This window comes from Crinia signifera, chromosome 3, assembly GCF_055691185.1.
Source record: "Crinia signifera chromosome 3, ASM5569118v1, whole genome shotgun sequence".
NCBI lineage: Eukaryota > Metazoa > Chordata > Amphibia > Anura > Myobatrachidae > Crinia > Crinia signifera.
The window spans coordinates 140,397,838-140,418,615 of record NC_139219.1 but is presented as its reverse complement, the minus strand read 5'-3'; the positions used below and the strand labels follow the sequence as shown (position 1 = coordinate 140,418,615).

Sequence of the window (20,778 nt, the reverse complement as noted above, 5' to 3'; positions counted from 1 at the left end):
TAGCACACTTGAGGATAGTCTAAAGTCCTTCAGTATTTTAGACTTTATACTTAGACTTTAGACCATCATTTGTGCCTCAACAATGCTGCCATGTACTGTATGTGCTGTCTGCTGACTACACGGGGGGAAATTTACTAATATGATTTTGTAGAAAAAAAATCGTATTTTCCTAGGAAAATACGAATTTTTGGGGTGTATTCGTATTTTTGGCATTTACTATGCCAAAAATACAAATATTAGTATTCATTTTGATGGGACATTCGTATTTGTATTTACAAATACGAATGTCTACACCATCGATAGAATACGACAGGAATCACCATTCAAAAGAATGGTGGTTCCTGATTTACTAAGCAGCCGTATTGAAAATACGGCTGCTATTTAGTGTAAAACTGCCACGAATATACGGCAGGAAAATACACTTTATTTCCTGTCGCAGGCTGGGTGATTAAAAAATTGTAAAATAAATAAATGTAAAAAAAAAAAAAACCCAGCATGGGGTCCCCAGCATCAGGCTGAAAGAGTCGGGCCGGTAATTAAAAATCAGGGAACTCGACAAATAGGGGTTCCCCAATTTTTAACAACCAGCCCCAGGCTCCAGGTCCGGGGATGGTTCCCAAAATACGGGGGACAAAATGAATAGGGGTCCCCCCGTATTTTAAGAACCAGCCCCGGGCCAAACCAGCCAGCAGGGTAATGCCACAGCCGGGGGGAGACTTTTTATACAAGTCCCCCCGGCCAAAGCATTAACCCCCTGACCGGTCAGCCTGGCCAAGGGCCCTGGGGGAGTGGGGACCCCCCCAAAAAAGGGGTCCCCCCCTCCAGGACTTACCTGACCAGGCTGAAGCCTGGTGCTGTCCCCGGTGACCTTGTGCAGTGGTCACCGGGCTGATAAAATGGTGTAAAAAAAAGAATAAACTATTGTTTAAAACTGTGGAACTATGAGTCCCATCAAGCCTCCCCCGCAAGCTGGGACTTGGAGAACCACAAGTCCCAGCCTGCGGGGCATTAAAGGGCCCGCTGGGTCCTGTAGTTCCACAGTAATAAAAATAGTTAAATAAACACACTGACACATAATAAAAATAAAACTTTAATACATACATTACACACATACTGATACTTACCTATCTTGAGCCCGTAGGTAGGTCCCAGGGTCTTGGTCTGGTGCCTTTTCCTGGTCCGGATCAATGTCGGCATTCGGCCTGTGGATGGAAACCATACTTACCAGGTTCCTCCAGCATAGATCACATCCTCTTCCTTCCAGTAGCATCCCAGAGGCAAAGAAAAATAACAAACCGACGAAACCCAAACCAAGCCGGACTACGGAGGAAAAACTGGAGGAGTTTGTTTACCTATGGCGGCTCCTCCTCCTGAATGCTGCTATTGGCCGCTTAATGGCTCCTGATTGGATGTTAGGTGCCGATAGCTGGCCAATAGCGGCATTCGGGAGGAGGAGCCCCTGGGATACTACTGGAACGAAGAGGACGTGATCTATGCCGGAGGACCCTTTAAGTATGGTTTCCTTCCACAGGTACCCCTATGGATTTCTTCAGGACTGGACCAATGACAGAGGGCTACCTATGGGCTTAACATAGATCTCTACATGTGTATGCCAGAGAGATTAATTATCTCTTGCTAACTATAAGAGAGAAAATTTGGACTTTTCCATACCTCCCAACTTTGTTGCCTCAGCAGTCGGGACATCCATATGCGCATCAAAGGCACATGGCCTAACAAAAGGGGGCATGGTCTATACTTGCAGCTCCCCCATGAGGCCACACCCCTATTTTGCCACTGTGGGGGCATGCTCAGCATCTCCGTGAGCTCCAGGTTTTTATCACTGGCCAATCAGCTCCTAATTGTGAAGTTACAGGCTTGGTTTAAAAAAAAATTACAGTTAGGAGTGGATCGATTGGTTATAAAAAAACAGACACTTTGGGGGAAATTTGTAAAAAGTAGGTGTATTTGTATCCAGAAATACACTTATTTTTTACATTTAATATCCCGAAAATACAGCAATTCGTATTCGTATAGATAGCACATCAATACAAACACGAATTGCCGTATTTTCGGGATAGAAAATGTCAAAAATAAGTGCATTTCTGGATACAAATACACCTATTTTTTTTACAAATTTCCTTTAGTAAATTTCCCCCTTTATCACTTCACCAAGCTTAATAAATTTACACCTGAGTGTGACATCACAAATCATACAAGATTCTGCCAGGTCGTGCCATGTGTGGCATTTTTTGCCATAAATGACACAACAAATTTTAGAATTTGGTTAATAGCCTTATTTTTCTTATGCTGAAACATTGAAAATGCCATAAAAGTATTGTGTGAGTGCCAAAAGAATATTAATGCACCTGGCAACCCTGGCAAACTGAATGGACACCTCTGCCGAACCCATGAGACTGACTCACCAAACCTCTGGGGTTTGATTGAACTCAGGTTAAGAACCACTGCTATAGAGGAACCACAATGATTGCATTTGGCACAGGAATGAACAGTACAGGCTACTAGTAAATCCTGGTTGATTCGAATATAAATTCACAACCAGTAATTGAATAATTTAGCTCACTCTATTCCAATAATTTTCCAAAGGTTATCTAGCAAGTGCACAAGAGGGATAGCATAATTGATTTCTACAGAAGTTATGTCACCTATCCCAGAGCATACTCCAGATAAAATTGTTCTATAGGGCATTTGGCACCAACGACTGGGAGGCTTGGGACTAAGTAAGTGACACCCTGAAAGGTACCTCTGTGAATATTGTCTGGCCAGACATAAATAACTGGACATTCTGCATCACTTCTGCTAAACTCAAAGTGCTTAAGCTAAACCGGTGATTTCCATCATTATTAACAACTAATGATGTCATATTTATGACACACCTTGAAAAAGCTCCCCAGTGGAGTGAAACGCGTGGTGGTTTAAAGTGACTTACTGTACTTGGCAAAAGTCCGGAAACGCAGCAGAGAATCCCAGTCTTGAACCTCTGAAGATCAATATCAACAAGGACACTTTTCCTGGGTCATAATACTGCCTTCCTTCTGGTGTGCCTATGGATCTATCTGTCTTGTCTTGACAAAGGCCCTGTTTGGGTCGAAACGTCGACTTTAAAAATGACCACTGAATAAAAGTGACTGACTTTTTGCTGCAATGGTGAGTGCCACCGCTTTTGATTAAGCATCTGGAAATATATATATATATATATATATATATATATATATATATATATATATATAGTTAGTGGGGTTGCTCTCCGGTCCCGATTGCAGCTGCCCCGATGCCTTCCCTTAATATTGGTAATGAAACAAAGAACAGGCGGCACTCGGAGGTCTTTTCAAATGGGTGTATTGAAATCAAATGGCTTAACGTTTCGGAGCTGCGCTCCTTTTTCAAAAGCTCAGCACACGCTTTTGAAAAAGGAGCGCAGCTCCGAAACGTTAAGCCATTTGATTTCAATACACCCATTTGAAAAGACCTCCGAGTGCCGCCTGTTCTTTGTTTCATTATATATATATATATATATATATATATATATATATATATATATACATACACATTACTGATGATGGTTTGGGATCAAACCAAAACGTAGAATGTCATATAAATAAAGAACCTTTTCTTTATTCACCTTATCCTTAAGGTGTCGCTGTATTAACCTACAGTCAAACCACACTTGTTACGCCCAATCTCGTCTGATCTTGGAAGCTAAGCAGTGTTGGGCCAGGTCAGTACCAAGATGGGAGACCTCTTCGGAAAACCTGGTGCTGTAGTACCAAATAGGAAGCCTGTTATATACCGGAGTATCGTATGGTTCAAGCAACTATTAGCACTTAGCACTTTAGCACTATCTTGCCTTTCATTCTGGCACATACCTACTACTGAGATGACTCATAAGTAAGACTATCTATCTAGACCACCAACAGTAATTTTGGGGTCACTGTCACAGAGCAATATTTTGTGCACTTCAATATATTTAATATTAATCTTCGCGCAGTTTTTTACAAATATCACCATAACCATTTTTAAATGGCAGTATCGGTCTAATATTACTTGTATCATCACTTTAAACTACCACTAATCACTTAAATATTAAATCACCAGGGCATAACCTATATCTATGCAGCCATGAATAATGTAGTTACTATGCCTTTTTGTTTCTATGTACGGATTTCCTTGGGCGCAATGAAATGGCCACAAGACACATTGTAAGCAGCCTTTCTAAAGAGAGAAACTCCTATAAAATGGCCACCGGCACCCGCTGCTATGGACACATCCACAAGAGCCGTAAGGAGAACCTCTGGCAGCCCTACAGCACTCCGGCGCATGCGCAACAAGCGGAGAAGGTCACCCCATCATCTGGACAGTCAAAAGCTGGGCATGCGCACTAGCGCTTTATGGATTCTGGAAACGTGGCGGAAGTGCAGCGATTTACATACTTTGCTTCATATAAACGTTCTTAGCCACTTATAAAGGCTATAAATGTAGCGTTCTGCATCCCTGTTGTTCAACTCACCCTAAAATATATGTTTAGTCCCTCTTTATGATCCCACAAGTATAGCCTGTAGTAATTGATTAATTAACAGGAAATTATGTCATAGCTCATACTGACAGGCATACAGGTATAAATGCAGGTCTGGATTCATTTGTCTCCCACCCCTTGATGAAGTCACATCAACGAAACGCATTGGACTACCTACTTTACACTTTAATAAACTAAATGAAGAAATGCTCCCAACAGCGCCTAAAGAAAAGAGGGGCAAGATGGAACTGTCTTGGGCCCTCCCACCCTTATGTTGTATAAACAGGACAGACACACTTTAACAAACCAAAAATTTCAGCCACAGGGTCTGCCACACGACTGTGGCTGTGTTTGGGTCCCCACAAAAGAAAGAAGCAATGCTCCAAACAGCGCGTAATGGTCACCACAGTCTCACAGTATCGTAATAACACAGCTAGGGTATGGACAGCAGTCACAGTACCTCATAAACAGATGGGGCAAAGACAGCAGTCACAGTACTCCATTACAAGTTGTGGTACGGACAGCAGTCACACTACCGTATAAACAGATGGGGTACGGACAGCAGTCACACTACCGTATAAACAGATGGGGTACGGACAGCAGTCACACTACCGTATAAACAGATGGGGTACGGACAGCAGTCACACTACCGTATAAACAGATGGGGTACGGACAGCAGTCACAGTAACTTATAAACAGATGAGGTACGAAGCTGCGGACAGTAGTCACAGTGATGTATAAACGGATGGGGTACCAGCAGTCAAAGTAATTTATAAACAGATGAGATACGGAGCTATAGACGGCAGTCACAGTATCGGCATATACTACACACAGTGGGTGTACAGTATGCAGTGCACTGCACACACTGGGTTATGTGGAGTTATACACTTTAAAACAATACTGCTGGTGGTGCTACTAAACTTAAATAAAATAAAAACTTGTGGCCACTGCCTAAAGTGCCTATGAAACAAAGCTGGTGTCCGCTGACTATGAAACCACAAACCTGGTGCCTCTGCCCACTGCCTATGAAACAAAGCTGCCCACTGCCTTAACAAAGCTGGCGCCTCTGCCTTTAAAACAAAGCTGCCCACTGTATAATAGCTGAAGTAAAGCTGCCCACTAAACACTCAGAGCTGAGCAAACAACTTGTTTGCAGAGCACGCCAGCGGAGCATGCTGTTCCCCCTCTCTTTGATCCCATATAATGGCGACGAGCCGCGGGATTGGCGAATTATATGGAATCCAAGTCTCGCGAGAATCTGGCGGTGGGAAGGCGCCGTTCGGCCTCGCTTTGGGATCAGCGTCTGGCAGAAATTGCAGAGCCGCGGCTCGCCAATACTCGGATCCCGTAGTTCCTTGCAGTCCGGATTCTGAAGAACCACACATCTCTAATATATATATATATATATATATATATATATATATATATATATATATTCACAGTTGCTAAAGTTGTGCTTGGTATTCTGGTTAATCAACTTGTTAATTCAGATGCAAGCCCAAAATACCATCTCTAAAACACTAGATCCAATTTTTATCCAGAACTGCAGGACCTCTTTTATCCGTCCCTGGTCCTGCCAGGGCACCAATAATCTAGAAATACAAGCACAGAGGGGGCACTTCATATTAGCCAATCATGGTCCGGGATCAACCGATACCGGACCATGATTGGCTGATGGGCGGGCCTAAGTTCCAGTATGGGGGCGGAGCCCCAGAAGTAAACAGAAGACCGGATCATGGTTAGAGCGGTGCAGGGGTCCCGGAGAAGCCCTGAAGACCGCTGGTGAGTATGTTTTCTATCCACAGGTACCCACATGGATATTACTGTACAATGCTTCGTGGCAACATAAGTAAGTATTGTATGAGTGGGCTCTGTATGCAATAAAGTTTTACTGTTAGTGTGTGTGTGTGTTTATTTAACTATTTCTACTACTGTGGGACTAAAAGTCCCAGCGGGCCCTTTAATGCCCCGCATACAGGGACTTGTGGTTCTCCAAGTCCCTGCATGCGGTGCAGGCTTGCTAGGACTCATAGTTCCATAGCAAGACACAATAGCTTTCTCTCATTTTACACTTTAATCAGCTCGATGCCCACAGCTGAGGGGCATTGAGGACACCCCCGGGCTTCAACATGGGCAGGAAAGTTCTGGAGGGGGGACCCCTTCTTTGGGGGGGGTCTTCACTTCCCCAGGGCCCCTGCCCATGCTGACCGGTCAAAGGGATGAATGCTTTGGCCAGGGAGACGTGTAAAAAACGTCTCCCCTCGGCTGTGGCATTACCCTGCTGGCTGGCTGGGCCCGGTGCTGGTTCTTGAAATAGGAGCAGGACCAGGAACCAGGACCGGCCCTTGAGTCTGTTGCTGGTTTTGTAAAATCAAGGGAACCCCAACTTGTTTGTCCCTGTGATTTTATGAAACCAGGACCAGCTCTTTGAGCCCGGGGCTGGTTATGCTCAGGAGGGGGGACCCCACGGCATTTTTTTTTACCAAAATCGCATATGTCTGAAAATGTGCACATGACTGAAAATCACACATTTTCTTGACTGAAAATCACACATTTTCATGACTGAAAATCGCACATTTTCATGACTGAAAATCGCACATTTTCATGACTGAAAATCGCACATTTTCATGACTGAAAATCGCACATTTTCATGACTAAAAATTGCACTTTAGCGCACTTTTTTGCCGCAAATTTACATCTCATTACATATGTGAATATCAGGCAAAAAATGCCATTTTCAAAGGTGCAATTTGGTGTGATTTTTAAACGTGAGCCAAAATAGCCACCTATTACATTTCACCCCCGATTCTGCCCTGTACTGTATGGTTGCCTACAACCCTCTTGTAACACACACATAAGATAGAGCACAGGCTCTATATATTATCGAAACGACGGCATTCACATTTTTCTAAATGGTGTTTCCACATGATTTGTCATGAGAAGGACATTAATAAATGGGCCCCATAGGGAGAAAGCATATTGTTATCTTGCATTAATAAAATATAAATTATTGATAGCCAGAACAATAAATAGCCACATGAAATTGCTTGCTCTCACTGGAATTACATATTTATATGCCCTGCATTTTTTCATATGGGTTGTTTCTAAGCCTTCACAGTAAATCTATGCACCTTACACAGCAGGTGATGGTCATAAGGAATAATGACGTGAGACGGACCTCTCCCGCTTGCTTCACAAATGTAATTCACATATTGTCATACAGTTAAACACCCCATCCAAGGTGGGAGCAAATAGAATTGTTTCCTGTCTGAGTGATGTAGTTAGCTTACCCCCTACAAGATGGGAAACCGTGTGCGTTCAGTAGTCCATGACAAGCACATGTTGTGCCAGACAAATCTGTACTGGAACACTGATCGCCTGATGGACATCTTGAGCAGGGGACATTTGTGATTTTAAAGTCTGCATCTGTCACACTTACTAGGAGGTAATCAACAAAGTCAGTCAGGATATCTAGGAGACTGCTTCTCTAAACTGACCTGTAAGACACAGGGTTGGCTACAAGTCCTTGCACAATGCATCTTACTATTATAAAACTATTTATTTACACACCTTCCTTTCACACAGTCAGTGAATGTCTTTGTTATTCTCACCCGAAGGCTAAAAATTATTTTGTACCAATGTTAGCAGGGGTGTGGGTTGTTAGGTCTACACCAACTAGGTCATATTAATGATATTAATTTTCAAGTACTCTCCTCCTCTCTGCAACAGCTTGCTCCTATTTCTGCATTCAGTACTCCTGAGATGGCGGTATCACACCTAAACCTAACTCTCAAAACAGCCCTGGATGAAGTGGCTCCAGTTACCCACCACATTCCCCGTAGGCCTAGACGCCACCGTGGCACTCTAAATTAACAAGACACCTACAAAATCAATCTCTCATGCAAAGTTGAGCGTAAATGGTGTAAATCTCACAGTCCAATGGATTTCTTTACATATAAGACTATCTATCAGTTTTATAGTTGTGCCCTGGAAACGGCCAAAGAAACATATTTCCAATCTCTAATTTCTGCTCAAGCTTCTAACCCAAAACGTCTTTTTAATACATTTAAATCCCTTCTCAACCCTTCCTCACCCAAGCCACCAGCCACTATCCATGCACAAGAACTTGCTTACTACATCAGGGATAAGATTGACAAGATCAGAGATGTATTGGTATGCTCCAAATCAGTTGGTGATCTGCTCAATTCCATAGCTGAGCCCTCTGACGCATTTACTTCATTTGATCCCACGAATGAAGATGAAGTATCTGCACTTTTCTCTTCCTCCCACTCCACTACCTCTCCTCTTGACCCTATACCCTCGCAAATAAGTAAATCTATGTCTCCTGTGCTCATCCCAATCTTAACTAAAACCTGTAACCTCTCTTTCTCTACTGGTGACTTTCCTTTATTGTTAAACCATGCAGTTATTACTCCGATTCTGAAAAAACACAATTCTGACCCAAGCTCTCTCAAACTACCGTCCCATCTCTCAACTTCCATGCACCTCCAAACTACTTGAAAGACTTGCCTACACTCACCTCACACACTTTCTTAACTCGTACAACTTACTGGACCCGCTTCAGTCAGGCTTTTGTGCCCAACACTCCACAGAGACAGCACTGACTAAAGTTGTGAATGATCTGGTCACTGCTAAATCTAAAGGCCACTATTCACTACTAATTTGTCTAGATCTCTTTGCTGCTTTTGACACTGTTGACCACACACTTCTCATACAAACACTACAATCCCTAGGTCCTAAAGGCACAGCCCTCTCTTGGTTCTCATCCTACCTATCTATCCGCTCCTTTAGTATTTGTGTTTCTGATTCTACCTCCTCTTCGCTTCCTCATTCAGTTGGAGTACCTCAGGATTCAGATTTAGGTCCTCTGTTTTTCTCAATCTACCTCATCTATTGGCAAACTAATCAGCTCTTTTGGATTTCGGTATCATCTGTATGCAGGTGATACTAAGCTCTACCTATCCTTCTCTAACCTGTCCCAATCTGTATTGAGCCATGTCTCTGAATGACTTTCTGCTGTTTCATCCTGGATGTCATCTCGCCACCTCAAACAATATTTAAAAAACAGAATTAATTATATTTCCGCCAATAAATAGTAGTTACCAACCTGATATCGCTATTGCTGTTGAGAATATGACAATCCCTCCTACCTCTCAAGCTCGCTGCCTAGGAGTTATCTTTGACTCTGAACTTTCCTTTGTACCCCACATTCAATCTGTCTCAAAATCATTCCACATGCACCTAAAAATATATTAAAAATTCACTATTACCTTACACAATACACTGCAAAATCTCTAATCCATGCTCTAATCATCTCATGCATTGATTATTGCAATAGTCTCCTTATTGGCCTTCCCCAATACAGACTCTCACCACTACAGTCCATCAAGAATGCAGCTGCAAGGCTAATCTTCCTAGCGAGACGTTCATCGTCTGCAAAGCTACTCTGTCAGTCACTTCATTAGTTACCTGTATTCTACCGTATTCAATACAACATTCTTTTATTTACACACAAAGCCATAAACCAAACTACACCAACATACATATCTTCTCTTTTCTCAAAATATCTTCCAACTCGACCTCTACGCTCCTCCCAAGATCTGCATCTCTCATCCACACTCATTACTTTCCCCCATTCCTAATTGCAGGACTTTCTTCTCTGTGGAATGCCCTCCCAAGCACAACAAGACTCTCCTCCAGTCTCCAAACCTATAAGCATTCCCTAAAAACTCATCTCTTCAGGCAAGCTTATCAAATTCCAGAACCAGTCAGGGAACCTTGCATTCTGGTGGAATCCATGTAATAAAGAATACAGTATCTATCCTTATGTATCAATGCCTATTTCCCTATAGATTGTAAGCGTGTGAGCAGGGCCCGCTTACCTTTTGACTGTCTGTAAATACCCTGTTTGTTGTATCACTGTCTCCTTTTGTAAATAGCAACGGAATATGCTGCGCTATATAAGAAACTGTTAATTAATAAATAATAAATAAATAGGTCAACAAGCATTGGCTCAACACCACTAGGTCAACAGGCAGCAAGGTCCACATGGGTCTAGGTTGACATGGGTCAAGGTCGACATATGTCTAGGTCGACATGGGTCTAGGTTGACAGGAGTGTTCAAAACACTGGGCTTTTCACATGTTTTTGACCCAAATGTCGACACAGTCGACATGGACACAGTTTGAAGTGCACCGCATCCCCTCGCATTGCTCGCTTTGCTTGCGATAGGATGTAGTAGTGATTCCTACTTTTGGAGCTGAGCAGTGTACACTTCCATATAGGACCACAAGTAAGCTTGATGTCCTTTTTTGATTATTCCAAAAACAATTTTTTGAACGCCGTCATTTTGCCTAAAAGAACTTGAGTTGTTTCCTCCTTTTATAAAATTTACATCAGCTGGTGGACATCATGATGATTTTGTAGTTGTTACTTGGGATCCAACACTTCTATCATATTACCCTGGAGAAACCTAGTCTCTATTTGTGATCGTGTGATCATCAGATTCAACCGTTGTACTAGTGCCCCTGATGAAGTCATGCTAATGACGAAACGCGTTGGACTTATGGGCTTATTGTAATATCCGTCTTGATTATTTATCTACTGTACAATGTACAAGGGCACTATGTGTTAGTGATTCACTAAATTAAATCACATCAACCTTTGTTGTATACTGCTATGCCCTGTGGGCAGTTTTATTAAAACATTTTTACTATGACTTGTATGATTCTGGTCAATAAGTTAAGGTTTAGCGCACCCTGAATCTCCCCTTTTTTTCCATATATATATATATATATATATATATATATATATATATATATATATATATATATATATATATATATTTATATGTATGTGTGAGAGTGTGTATATATATATATCTATATACAGTATATACACACAAGAAAATACTAGTCACCCCTCTCACCAGCAGCCAACATTTCCCCTCTCCATCTCCCCTGCAGCAGCCAGAAACCTCTGACCCCCCCCCCCCCCAAAAGCTGCTCATTCTCCCTGCAGTGCCCGACAACCCAGCTCCCCTCACCATCCCATAGCGGCTCAGCTCCTTCTTCCTGCAGCGCCCGGCAAACCCCCTCCATCAGACAGTGACTTCTTCTCCCTGCAGCAGATAGGGCTGGGTGCCAGCTGGGTTAATGTGGCCGCGTACCCTGCTTGGCCGGCTGCCGATCCACTGCCCACATTGAATGTCTCTCGGTTCTCCTGCTCACCCCTTCAGCCGCCACCGCCCGCTGGCCAGGTATTCTTTCTTCAGTATATGCTGCAGGTTGCAGGGCTGCTCATGGCTAGCGGCACCTGGACAGGAATTGCCCACTAGCCGGAGTAGCTTCCAGTTTCCGGCTGTCAGTGAGTGGCCGTGGAACAGCAGAGCAGCCTGGCTACAGTGCTTAGAACTATCTGACCGGCCGCCAAGGGAGATATTGGAACGGCTAAATTTTCCCGATGTCCCGGTGGGCCAATCCACCCCTGGGTGTGAGAACAATTCCATTTTGCACCACTTTTCTTTTTATAATGCACTGTATTTTTGGTGGGCATTGGGTGTGTTTTTTGCAATACTAATTTGGGTACTTATTTCCTAGCACGGCGCCCGTCGCATCACATCGTGTACCTTATTTGTAATGTTAAATGCCATACAATCTGTGCGATGGGTGCGATTCTTCATTTAAATCGCATGCATCGTATGGCATAAAGTACTGTAGTGCCGTACAATCTATGCAATGCGTGCGATGCGATGATTGTATTTTAACACTGTTTTAAGCTACAATAAATGTGTGCGATGCGATCAATGTATGTGTTGTACCTGGCCCATTACAATTAAATATGATGTGCTGTAATTACAATGACATTTTGCATAGCAACGCCTAGGTAGTACATACAAACCGATAGGTAGGCGTTACTATGCATTGAGATATGTTGTCACTTGCAATTTCACAGAGCAACCACCAATATACATTTGCATTTCACATAGTCACGGTGTTTCCTATGTGCAATAGCGCATAGCAACATATGTCACCAACATATAATATAGCATAGCAACGCCTATTCTACCTACGTGTTACTATACATATTATATGCTGTTGCACCGTTATACACTCAAATGTATATTACAATAAATGACATGTCAAACACAATAATTAACACTGTGCATTTAATTAAATGAGACGACACATTTGATATAGTTCAACCGTTTTTAATATTTTTTCATTTTTTTTTAATTAGCCTGGGATGGCCAATTTTTTGGGGGGAAGTTCATTGATATTTTCAAGGACAATAGCTGCCTCATGGGAAAAATACTATCACAACCAGACAAATTGAGGCGTACAACAAATGATGATAACAGTAGAACATCGTGAACAGTGATGCAAACACCCCTTGGGTTCGGAAGAAAAAGCAAATATGCAGAACAGTGATTTGTGAAGGAGCATAACGAGCACGGACATCACAAAGTTCAGGAGTACGGTACTGCGACCTTCACAAACCGAAATTGAGGCAAATGAGCAATAAAGTTCATCATGGAGCAAAGTAACAAAAGAGTGAAACAAGGGCATTGTTGCAAGAAGTAAATAAATTTATCGAATTAAAACCAAATTGTAATTTATTCAAATTCACGCTCTTCACCTGGGTTTGGGCTTTGTGCAAATTAACATTGCACTGTACATAGTCCCAGGCAAAGACGAGGGGTCAGTGACAGATGATGTAGGGGGCCTCGGCGCATAACTAGAAGGGGGAGGCGGAGGATAAACCGGCGCACTGTGCGTAGGGTAGTGATGGGGGTAGTTGGGCGGTGGGGAAAATTGCCTTTGGCTCGTGGCATATGGCTGTATGTGGCACTCAGCAGACAAACTTCACTCTGTTACGCGCGACATACAGTAATATACCAACCGCTTAAAGTGGTGGAGCTGGTCTGGATCCATACTCTGCATTTGAAAGGCAACATGATTTGAAAAACTTTGGAATGCATCAGAGGGGTTTCTCATTGCTTCCTCTGCATACCTGCAACAAGGCCCTTGGACATTTGAAGCAGAGCTGGTCGGCTGTTTTCTCCTGCCCCTCCTCGGGGGAGCTGTTGGAGTGCTCTCCACCGTAGGAGCAACCACCTCCGACACCGATCCAGACTGCTGCTCCATCTCAGGGGGAATTCCCTAGAAAAAAAACAAAGGGACAAATGGTTATATCATTACATTTTACAGTTGGTTACATGCAAGACATGTCACACCAAAAACTTACTACGTCCGCACTCTCCAATTCACTGGACGAAGAGCCATCATCCGTCTGAGTTCCCCCTGTTCCACTCCTTGATCTTTGCTCCAAGATGAACTTCATACACTCATAATACCACAATCTCGGTGCGTAAAGGTCAGCAGTATCGGCTCCTGAACTTTGTGACTCCAGGACTCGATTATACTCCTTCACCATCACTGTCCGCATATTTGCAATCTTCTTCTGAACCCAATTTGTGTCTACACCACTGTCACGTGTTCTACTGTAATTCAACAATGTTTTGTACGCCTCACTCCTCTTCGTCTGGTTGTGATAGTCTTTGTGCGATTTCTCCCAGAGGCAGCTATGTCCCTTGTAAATATCAATGAACTTCCCCCAGAAGTGATTGTCCTTTTTTTTCGGCATTTCTGAAAAATAGAAAACAAACAAAAACATTTATGAATAATTGAAGACTATACTCCCAGGACAATGCAATGTAAAGGTAACAATAAATATGATAAATAAGTCCACTAGCATTTAGCAGGAATTCCGTGTGAAAATAAATGGACTGATCCAATTTAACTGATAACAGCAACTATAATAGAAAGATAAAAGAAATAAATATTACATACTACTTTTGTATAAAAAATCAAGTACAATATATATCACATTTAATTATATATTAAGCCACCCCCACTATCAACAGCAATCCGAAGCGTGGCGAGCGTAGCGAGCCCCGCGTGGGGCAGTGGTACGCGTCCTCCGACCTTTTCATACCCCCACTATCCACGTCGGCTTGGGTTGAGAATAGATAGTGTGGCGAGCGCTGCGAGCCACCGAGCCCGAAGCGTGGCAAGCGGACGTGGATTACAAGCCCGAAGCGCAGTGAGCGCGGCGAGCCCTGCGAGGGGACACAGATTACTTTACATGTATTCCGTGTCCCCTCGCCACACTTCGGGCTCGGTGACTTGCTGTGCTCGCCACACTATATATTCTCATCTCCACGCCGACGTGGATAATGGGGGTATGAAAAGGTCGGAGGACACGTACCGCCGCCCCTCGCGGGGCTATCTGCGCTCACCATGCTTCGGGTTGGCGTTGATAGTGGGAGAGGCGTTAGCAATGGGGGTGCATGTAACCTTATTTGCAGCAATTTTAAGGACTTTTAAGGGGATACAATAAAAAAATCACATCACTTGAAATCACATCGCATACAATTGGATGCAATCACATGTGAATTTCATTCTATAAGCACCCCAACCCCCCATTAAAATAACATGGAAATCATGTCGCATGCCATTGCATACCACTACATATGGGATGTGAAGCCATGTGATGGGGGCTGTGATAATATACAAGTACTAACATTATCACCTCATCCACAATCTTGCACCTAATCAGTCCCTGCACATGAACACTCCCTGCATCTGTACATGAACACCACCCCTGCACATTATAACCACAAACCCTAGCCTGCACATTTTAACAGTACCCACATACTGTATAGACATTATCACCTCAATCCTGCACATGATCACCCATGTAAATAATCACAATACCCACATATGGACATGATCCCCCCCCCCTCCCCCTCTCAGCCCCGCCCTTCCCCTCCACCCCCCCCCCCCCTCCACTGTGTATGTAAACCCCACTTATGCACAAGGTGTAAATAGAACTTACTTTTCAGCAGGGGCGGGGCGCAGCAATTTTGCACTTAGAGTGACAGGAGGGCGTGAAATCGCGTCGATCGCATCGTTCGTACGCATTGCAGTGTACTCCATACAGTACAATGCGTGCGATCGACGCGATCAACGCGATTTCTATGTTAACTGCGGAGAAGTGTTTGCCAAATAACAGTGCTGTGATCTTCAGTGACATACAAGTTGTGTGAGAGGTGTCAGGAGTAAAGAATGGATTTCTAGGGAAACTATTTTTATGGCTGACATTGTGTGATTATTCTGCTCATAAGCAATGTTTTGTTAAATGTGAAAATGGGCCTAATTCAGTTGTGTAATGAAATGCATTCATCCATGAAATGTTATTAAACTGACACAGGGAAGACAACATTTGTTAACCCCTTCCCGCCGCAGCCTGTTTTTGCCTTCCTGACAGAGCCCTTTTTTTCAAATCTGACATGTATCACTTAAGTGGGGATAACTTTTTTTTGCTTTTACTTATCCCAGTGATTTTGAAACTGTTTTCTCGTGACACATTGTCTTTCAAGTTAGTGGTAAATTTGGGTCGATACAGTCTGTGTTTTTTTGTGAAAAATACCAAAATGTCGTAAAAAAATTGAAAATTTAGCAATTTTCAAAATGTTAAATTTTCTGCTTGTGAGACAAATAATCATACCACTCAAAATAGTTAATAACTAACATAGACCATATGTCTACTTTATGTTTCCATCATTATTTCAACCTCCTTTTAATTTTTTTGGACACTAGGAGGCTTAAAATATGAATAGCAAATTCTCAAATTTTCAAGAAAATTTCAAACACTGATTTTTTTAGGGACCAGTTCAGTTCTGATGTGACTTTGAGGGACTTGTATGTGAGACACCCCCATAAATGATGCCATTTCAAAAACTGCACCCCTCACAGTATTCAAAACAGCATTTTGGAAGTTTGTTAACCCTTTATGTGTTTCACAGGAATTAAAACAAAGTGTAGGTGAAATTTCAAAATTTCATTTTTTTGCAGATTTTCAATTTTAATACATTTTTCTAAGGAACACAGTAGATTTTACTAGAGAAATGTGACTAAAAATTGATTCCCCCAATTCTTTTGTTTTCATAAATATCCTATATGTGGCCCTAGTGTGCACGTTGACCAAACCACAGGCTTCATAATAGAAGGAGCACCTACTTGATTTTGGAGCCTCCTTTTTATGAGATTATTTTTTAGGCACCATGTAGGTTTCTAGGCACCATAAGATGCTAAAAGTTAGGAACCCCCCCACAAGTGACCCCATTTTGCAAACTACACCCCTCAGGGAATTCATCTAGGGGTATAGTGTACATTTCAAACCCCCAGGGGTTTCACCAATTGTGGTACAACTGGGCTGTGAAAATGAAAAATTACATTTTTTACACAAAAATGCAGTTCTGGCTCAAAATTTTTCATTTTCACAAGGAATGAAGGAGACAAAGCACCCCAAAATCTGTGCCCCAATTTCTCCCGAGTACGGCAATGCCTCACATGTGACCAAAAAATACCATTTGGGTGCATGGCAGGACTCAGAAGGGAAGGAGTGATATTTGGATTTTGCAGCACAGATTCTGGTGGAATGTTGGTGGGTGCTATGTCGCATTAGCAAGACCCCCGAAGCACCAATACAGTGGAACCCCCCCACACGTGACCCCATTTTGCAAACTACACCCCTCAGGGAATTCAACTAGGGGTATAGTGTACATTTCAAACCCCCAGGGGTTTCACCAATTGTGGTACAACTGGGCAGTGAAAATGAAAAATTTAATTTTTTACACAAAAATGCAGTTCTGGCTCAAAATGTTTCATTTTCACAAGGAATGAAGGAGACAAAGCACCCCAAAATCTGTGCCCCAATTTCTCCCGAGTACGGCAATGCCTCACAAGTGACCAAAAAATACCATTTGGGTGCATGGCAGGACTCAGAAGGGAAGGAGTGATATTTGGATTTTGCAGCACAGATTCTGGTGGAATGTTGGTGGGTGCTATGTCGCATTAGCAAGACCCCCGAAGCACCAATACAGTGGAACCCCCCCACAAGTGACCCCATTTTGCAAACTACACCCCTCAGGGAATTCATCTAGGGGTATAGTGTACATTTCAAACCTCCAGGGGTTTCACCAATTGTGGTACAACTGGGCAGTGAAAATGAAAAATTAAATTTTTTACACAAAAATGCAGTTCTGGCTCAAATTTTTTCATTTTCACAAGGAATGAAGGAGACAAAGCACCCCAAAATCTGTGCCCCAATTTCTCCCGAGTACGGTAATGCCTCATGTGTGACCAAAAAATGGCAGGACTCAGAAGGGAAGGAGTGATATTTGGATTTTGCAGCACAGATTCTGGTGGAATGTTGGTGGGTGCTATGTCGCATTAGCAAGACCCCCAAAGCACCAATACAGTGGAACCCCCCCACAAGTGATCCCATTTTGCAAACTACACCCCTCAGGGAATTCATCTAGGGGTATAGTGTACATTTCAAACCCCCAGGGGTTTCACCAATTGTGGTACAACTGGGCAGTGAAAATGAAAAATTTAATTTTTTTACACAAAAATGCAGTTCTGGCTCAAAATTTTTCATTTTCATAAGGTATGAAGGAGAAAAAGCACCCCAAAATCTGTGCCCCAATTTCTCCCGAGTATGGCAATGCCTCATATGTGACCAAAAAATACCAGTTGGGTGCATGGCAGGACTCAGAAGGGAAGGAGTGATTTTTGGATTTTGCAGCTCAGATTCTGGTGGAATGAATGGTGGGTGCTATGTGGCATTAGCAAGACCCCCGAAGCACGGTGAAATGATGAACCTAATAATCCATAGATGTGTGGTATATTTTAAAACACTCCTTTATACATAGGCCGGGTTTGTCGGGGCAAGTTTCACAGTGGAAAATAGTATCCTTTCTTATTCCCTTTTTATAGCAAACTTTGCACCTTTTTTGTGTCCTGCCCTTTTTTGCAGTGGAGGGGATTTCGTTAGGAAATGCTGCCCTGGTACAATACGGGGGCCAGTACTAGAAGTACTGGGGCCCTCTGCCTGCTGGTTCCCAAATATTAGGCCCTTTATGACTTCCTCTTGAAAGTGCATAAATGTCCCCCTCTGGCTGGTAGAACGGAATAGCACGTAAGCGTTATACAGTGCCATCTGGATGATATACACGGCCAGCTTCTTGTACCAGATTTTTGTTTTCCGCAGGGGACTGTACGGCTTCAGTACCTGATCTGAAAGATCCACTCCGCCCATGTACTTATTGTAATCTAGGATACAATTAGGTTTTGAGGTGTGGGTACTGGTACCTCGTACAGGGACGGAGGTGGTACTGTCTCCATGAATTGTTGTCAGTATAAGGACATCCCTCTTGTCCTTATATTTGACCAACATCATATTTTCGGTGGATTGTGCCCTGCTTTCACCCCTTCTCAGTACTTGGTCAATGTGCGTTTTTGGGAGGCCTCTTTGGTTCTTGCGCACAGTACCGCAAGCTGCTGTACCTCTTGAACCAAGGGCCTTAAACAGGGGGATGCTAGTGTAAAAGTTATCCACATAGAGGTGATAACCTTTATCCAGGAAGGGGTGCACTAAATCCCAGACAATTTTTCCACTAACACCTACGAGGGAGGGGGGGGCATTCTGGCGGTTCAATTCTTGAATCCTTCCCTTCATATACCCTAAACCTGTGGGTGTACCCTGAGGTGCTTTCACACAGTTTATACATTTTTATGCCATACCTTGCCCTCTTACTGGGAAGGTACTGGCGGAATTTAACCCTTCCTTTAAAATGTATAAGGGACTCGTCGATACAAATACATTTTTCAGGGATGTACAACTCTGAAAATTTGGCACTGAAATGATCAATGACCGGCCTGACTTTGAATAGCCGGTCAAAGGTGGGATCATCTCTGGGTGGGCACTGTGCATTATCGGTGTAATGTAAAAATTTAAGGATTGTCTCAAAACGAGTCCGAGCCATGGCCATACGGTAAAGTGGGGTGCTGTACAGAACATCTGTACTCCAATATTGCCTAATTTCTGGCTTTTTTACTATGCCCATATGTAACACCAGACCCCAAAACGTCATCATCTCTACTGCATCTACAGGGGTCCACCTAGCAAATGATGACGTGGGGTTTTGAGCAATAAACTGCTGGGCATATAAATTACTTTGGTCCACCATTAAATTTATAAAATCATCAGAGAAAAATCATTTGAAAAAGTCAATTTCTCTGAGACCTGTTGAATCAAATTGGATTCCTGGGATGGCCAAAAACTCAGGAACCTGGGGCTCAAAATTGTCTGGTGGTGGGGTCCATACGGGATCAATTATTTGGGGGGGTCTCAGCTGCTCTACGGGGGCGTCTTTGAGGGGGTCCCTCATCACTAGAGGAGGAAGATGAGGTTAAGACAAATCCTTCAAATTCCCCGCTTGCATCACTGGCTGTGTCAGAGTCAGAGGCAAGCATGGCATATGCCTCCTCCGCTGAATACATTCTTCTGGATGACTGGGATGACATTTGGGATGACATTTGGGATGCCATTTTTATTTTTGTGTTTCTGTAAGTGTAATGTTTCAACACGTGTATAGTGTAGGGGGGGTACAAACTTTGGTACTCTTTACCTAGAACGGCGCCCGCGATTAGAATCGCGGGCGTCGGGGGTAAAAAATCGCGGTCATCGCGGGTAAATCGCGGGTACATCAAAATCGTGTACCCGCGATGACCGCGATTTTCCCATAGGGAACAATGTTAAAAAGCCTGATTGACCGCGATTTTACTTTAAAATGCCTCAATGCCCGCGATTTTCACATAGGAATCAATGTTAAATGGGCTACAAAGCCCAAATAGGCAGAATTAACCCTTAAATGTCACCCCAATTTTTGTACGCCACCCCACGATCCACGCCAACCCGAAGCGTGGCGAGCGCAGCGAGCCCGCGAGGGGCGGCGGTACGCGTCCTCCGACCTTTTCATGCCCTACTATCCACGTCGGCGTGGAGTTGAGAATAGAATAGTGTGGCGAGCAAAGCGAGCCACCGAGCCCGAAGCGTGGCGAGCGCAGCGAGCCCCGCGAGGGGACGCGGATACCTTCACAGTTATACGCGTCCCCTCGCGGGCTTCACAGGTATCCGTGGCGAAAAGCGGACACCTGTGAAGCCCGCGAGGGGACGCGTTTACCTGTGAAGGTATCCGCGTCCCCTCGCGGGGCTCGCTGCGCTCGCCACGCTTCGGGCTCGGTGGCTCGCTACGCTCGCCACACTATTCTATTCTCAACTCCACGCCGACGTGGATAGTAGGGCATGAAAAGGTC

The 20,778-nt window shown here is 43.5% G+C and overlaps 1 pseudogene; it reads left to right on the top strand.

Moving 5' to 3' along the window:
* The first annotated feature begins 3,666 nt into the window (after positions 1 to 3,666).
* LOC146065359 (5S ribosomal RNA) lies at positions 3,667 to 3,785 on the top strand (annotated as a pseudogene).
* Positions 3,786 to 20,778: the final 16,993 nt, after the last annotated feature.